The sequence below is a fragment of the Oncorhynchus nerka genome, linkage group LG8 (genome assembly GCF_034236695.1).
Source record: "Oncorhynchus nerka isolate Pitt River linkage group LG8, Oner_Uvic_2.0, whole genome shotgun sequence".
Classification (NCBI taxonomy): domain Eukaryota; kingdom Metazoa; phylum Chordata; class Actinopteri; order Salmoniformes; family Salmonidae; genus Oncorhynchus; species Oncorhynchus nerka.
The window spans coordinates 43,281,657-43,287,484 of record NC_088403.1 but is presented as its reverse complement, the minus strand read 5'-3'; positions in this window follow the sequence as shown (position 1 = coordinate 43,287,484).

The following is a 5,828-nucleotide window of genomic DNA, read 5'->3' as shown; positions in this document are numbered from 1 at the left end:
AGTTGTAAATGACAACTTGTTCTCAACTGGCCTACCTGGTTAAATAAAGGTGGAATAAAGGTGAAACATTTTTTATAATAATTGGGGCGGCAGGTAGCCTAGGGGTTAGAGGGTTGGGCCGTTCTGCCCCAAGACAAGGTAGTTAACCCACTGTTCCCCGGTAGGCCGTCATTGTAAATAAGAATGTGCTCTTAACTGACTTGCCAAGTTAAATAAAGGTTCAATAAAAATAAAAAAATCCTTCCAATAATCGAGCTCCCATCCTTCCAATTTCAGGGCAGACTCTCTAACCACCAGGTTACTGACATTAAACATTGACAGATTTGGGACAAATCTCACTGAATCTATTGTGAACTATTGTGTAAGGAATAAGGCCAAAGTCAAGTGTTTAGACCAGGGATCTCCAACAGTAGCTCGACAAGCAATTCTTGAAGTACATGCAATTGCCAAGTGTTCCACCGCAAACTACCATAAACAAATATCAGAAACCGCAAGCTCCCAGCTACTATCTAATCAATGCAACATTGACATTATCCCACATTTCCAGCAATATTGCCCATCTGTCTGTGGTGCGTGCGTTTGTCTCACACGGGGTGCAGCCAGGCAGTTGATGTGTTAATCGTCTTGTGGGTTGACATAAATACTTTCCTCTTAAACCTTCTCAATGATATCTGCAAAATAGGCCAACTTGGCAGAAGTAAATCATGAGCAAGTATATCATTTGTATCTGTTATTTGGAAACTTTGCCCTGAGATGAGCAGCAGCAATAGATGGCACATTCCTCACTCTTTTTGTGCAATTAAAGGGCCAGATTCGCAATTAAAGGGGAATTACACAAAAAATATATAAATGTGTTAGTTTTCTTCCAGACCTAAAAGAAAAGGGTCTCCTGATGTGATTTAAGCATGGATTCAGAACCTTCAATTTTGATGTTTCTCTATAAACAATTAATCTTTTTTGAGTGAAAAACAAAACAAAAATCTAAAACCAACTAAAATAAAACTGAGAAAACATAATCTGGGGAAAAAACAACAACACTGACGGCGCCGACAGAGATGGCCGCCTCGCTTCGCGTTCCTAGGAAACTATGCAGTTTTTTGTTTTTTTACATGTTATTTCTTACATTAGTACCCCAGGTCATCTTAGGTTTCATTACATACAGTCGAGAAGAACTACTGAATATAAGATCAGCGTCAACTCACCATCAGTACGACCAAGAATATGTTTTTCGCGACGCGGATCCTGTGTTCTGCATTTCAAACAGGACAACGGAATGGATCCCATGCAGCGACCCCAAAAAAAAAACGACTCAGAAAAAGAGGGAAACGAGGCGGTCTTCTGGTCAGACTCCGGAGACGGGCACACCGTGCACCACTCCCTAGCATTCTTCTTGCCAATGTCCAGTCTCTTGACAACAAGGTTGATGAAATCCGAGCAAGGGTAGCATTCCAGAGGGACATCAGAGACTGTAACGTTCTTTGCTTCACGGAAACATGGCTCACTGGAGAGACGCTATCCGAGGCGGTGCAGCCAACGGGTTTCTCCATGCATCGTGCCGACAGGAACAAACATCTTTCTGGTAAGAAGAGGGGCGGGGGCGTATGCCTTATGGCGAACGAGACATGGTGTGATGAAAGAAACATACAGGAACTCAAATCCTTCTGTTCACCTGATTTAGAATTCCTCACAATCAAATGTAGACCGCATTATCTACCAGAGAATTCTCTTCGATTATAATCACAGCCGTATATATCCCCCCCCAAGCAGACACATCGATGGCTCTGAACAAACCTTATTTAACTCTTTGCAAATGGGAAACCATTTATCCGGAGGCTGCATTCATTGTAGCTGGGGATTTTAACAAGGCTAATCTGAAAACAAGACTCCTTAAATTTTATCAGCATATCGATTGCGCAACCAGGGGTGGAAAAACCTTGGATTATTGTTACTCTAACTTCCGCGACGCATATAAGGCCCTGCCCCGCCCCCCTTTCGGAAAAGCTGACCACGTCCTCCATTTTGTTGATCCCTGCCTACAGACAGAAACTAAAACAAGAGGCTCCCACGCTGAGGTCTGTCCAACACTGGTCCGACCAAGCTGACTCCACACTCCAAGACTGCTTCCATCACGTGGACTGGGATATGTTTCGTATTGCGTCAGATAACAATATTGACGAATACGCTGATTCGGTGTGCGAGTTCATTAGAACGTGCGTTGAAGATGTCGTTCCCATAGCAACGATTAAAACATTCCCTAACCAGAAACCGTGGATTGATGGCAGCATTCGCGTGAAACTGAAAGCGCGAACCACTGCTTTTAATCAGGGCAAGGTGTCTGGTAACATGACCGAATACAAACAGTGCAGCTATTCCCTCCGCAAGGCTATCAAACAAGCTAAGCGTCAGTACAGAGACAAAGTAGAATCTCAATTCAACGGCTCAGACACAAGAGGCATGTGGCAGGGTCTACAGTCAATCACGGACTACAAGAAGAAATCCAGCCCAGTCACGGACCAGGATGTCTTGCTCCCAGGCAGACTAAATAACTTTTTTGCCCGCTTTGAGGACAATACAGTGCCACTGACACGGCCTGCAACGAAAACATGCGGTCTCTCCTTCACTGCAGCCGAGGTGAGTAAGACATTTAAACGTGTTAACCCTCGCAAGGCTGCAGGCCCAGACGGCATCCCCAGCCGCGCCTCAGAGCATGCGCAGACCAGCTGGCCGGTGTGTTTACGGACATATTCAATCAATCCCTATACCAGTCTGCTGTTCCCACATGCTTCAAGAGGGCCACCATTGTTCCTGTTCCCAAGAAAGCTAAGGTAACTGAGCTAAACGACTACCGCCCGTAGCACTCACTTCCGTCATCATGAAGTGCATTGAGAGACTAGTCAAGGACCATATCACCTCCACCCTACCTGACACCCTAGACCCACTCCAATTTGCTTACCGCCCAAATAGGTCCACAGACGATGCAATCTCAACCACACTGCACACTGCCCTAACCCATCTGGACAAGAGGAATACCTATGTGAGAATGCTGTTCATCAACTACAGCTCGGCATTCAACACCATAGTACCCTCCAAGCTCGTCATCAAGCTCGAGACCCTGGGTCTCGACCCCGCCCTGTGCAACTGGGTACTGGACTTCCTGACGGGCCGCCCCAGGTGGTGAGGGTAGGCAACAACATCTCCTCCCCGCTGATCCTCAACACTGGGGCCCCACAAGGGTGCGTTCTGAGCCCTCTCCTGTACTCCTGTTCACCCACGACTGCGTGGCCACGCACGCCTCCAACTCAATCATCAAGTTTGCGGACGACACAACAGTGGTAGGCTTGATTACCAACAACGACGAGACGGCCTACAGGGAGGAGGTGAGGGCCTTCGGAGTGTGGTGTGAGGAAAAGAACCTCACACTCAACGTCAACAAAACTAAGGAGATGATTGTGGACTTCAGGAAACAGCAGAGGGAACACCCCCCTATCCACATCGATGGAACAGTAGTGGAGAGGGTAGCAAGTTTTAAGTTCCTCGGCATACACATCACAGACAAACTGAACTGGTCCACTCACACAGACAGCATCATGAAGAAGGCGCAGCAGCGCCTCTTCAACCTCAGGAGGCTGAAGAAATTTGGCTTGTCACCAAAAGCACTCACAAACTTCTACAGATGCACAATCGAGAGCATCCTGGCGGGCTGTATCACCGCCTGGTACGGCAACTGCTCCGCCCTCAACCGTAAGGCTCTCCAGAGGGTAGTGAGGTCTGCACAACGCATCACAGGGGGCAAACTACTTGCCCTCCAGGACACCTACACCACCCGATGTTACAGGAAGGCCATAAAGATCATCAAGGACATCAACCACCCGAGCCACTGCCTGTTCACATCGCTATCATCCAGAAGGCGAGGTCAGTACAGGTGCATCAAAGCTGGGACCGAGAGACTGAAAAACAGCTTCTATCTCAAGGCCATCAGACTGTTAAACAGCCACCACTAACATTGAGTGGCTGCTGCCAACACACTGACGCTGACACTGACTCAACTCCAGCCACTTTAATAATGGGAATTGATGGGAAATGATGTAAATATATCACTAGCCACTTTAAACAATGCTACCTTATATAATGTTACTTACCCTACATTATTCATCTCATATGCATACGTATATACTGTACCCTATATCATCGACTGCATCCTTATGTAATACATGTATCACTAGCCACTTTAACTATGCCACTTTGTTTACATACTCATCTCATATGTATATACTGTACTCGATACCATCTACTGTATCTTGCCTATGCTGCTCTGTACCATCACTCATTCATATATCCTTATGTACATATTCTTTATCCCCTTACACTGTGTATAAAACAGTAGTTTTGGAATTGTTAGTTAGATTACTTGTTGGTTATTACTGCATTGTCGGAACTAGAAGCACAAGCATTTCGCTACACTCGCATTAACATCTGCTAACCATGTGTATGTGACAAATAACATTTGATTTGATTTGATTATAAGGCCCCCTTAGAGTTGTTTATTAACAATTACTTTACCAAGTATTTTGACAGAAAACAGTGCACTACTTTCTCTTGTACACTAAGGATGTGGAGGAAGAGTTGCAGGGGAGAGGAGAAGAGAAGAATTAGCCTATTAGAGTTAGAAAAAAATGAGTAGCTCACAACATCACACTCATGCTAGAAAAGGTTGGAGACTGACTAACCCTTTTCTCAATGGTGCTCTGGTATTATATACATACTTACACGGCAATCTCCTAAACACACTATAAATACCCCTTATCTGATTTGAAAGTTTGAAATACACTAAGAAACAGCAACATAAACATGTAGGATCAATTCTTTCCCAGATTAAGTGAATGTTACACACACTGACACACACACTGTAACAACTGGGACAAAATATGTCATCCACATCCTTATGTAAACTTAATTTGAAGGGCCAGAGGTCGGAGGACAAGGGTTGTAGTGTGGAATAAAGAACATTTATTTCCCAGACGACGTACATGCGTGTGTACGCTTGCGTGTGTTGTGTGCATGTGTCGCCAGGCTAACTACACTAACAACACAAAACTGGGGAAATCTTTGATGTTTTCAAACTTTGTTCAGACCCATAGATGGATGAACTAAACATTGGTCGCCCTTCTTAAGACAGAGCCAAATGTAGAATTCTGTGACTAGAGTGCCTCCATAAGAAAACAATATCAGGACATTTTTAGCTTAGATAGTGTGTTGATAACTGATCTTTGGGGTTTTCAAACTTGGTTCGGACCCATAGATGGATGAACCTCGACCGGTCCCTCCTTAAGAATACATAGCTAATTTTAGAAGCCAGCGGTGCCCCTAGCTATTTTTAAAACCATGTCTATTTATATGACCAAAACCCCTGCTTAAAGAAACAATATCTGGATATTTTGGGAGGTTAGTGAGTTTATAAGGATGTAATCTGATTTTGATTGGAATGAATGTTGAATGCCCAACGTGGAGCTCAACTGATAGGTATGAGAAAATACGAGAATATAAAAGGACTAACAATATTAAATGTTATGTGATCGTAAAAAACTACTAATGTGACCCACTAGAGTTAAAATTAGATCCCTGCATGGGCATGAATTTTAAGCCCGAGACCTACCAATGCCCGCGACCTTCAGGCCCTACCCTACCCAGGCCCGGCTGCTTCTGACAAATTGAAGGCTCGGCCCTGCCCGAAATATCAGAAATACAGTGCCTTGCGAAAGTATTCGGCCCCCTTGAACTTTGCGACCTTTTGCCACATTTCAGGCTTCAAACATAAAGATACAAAACTG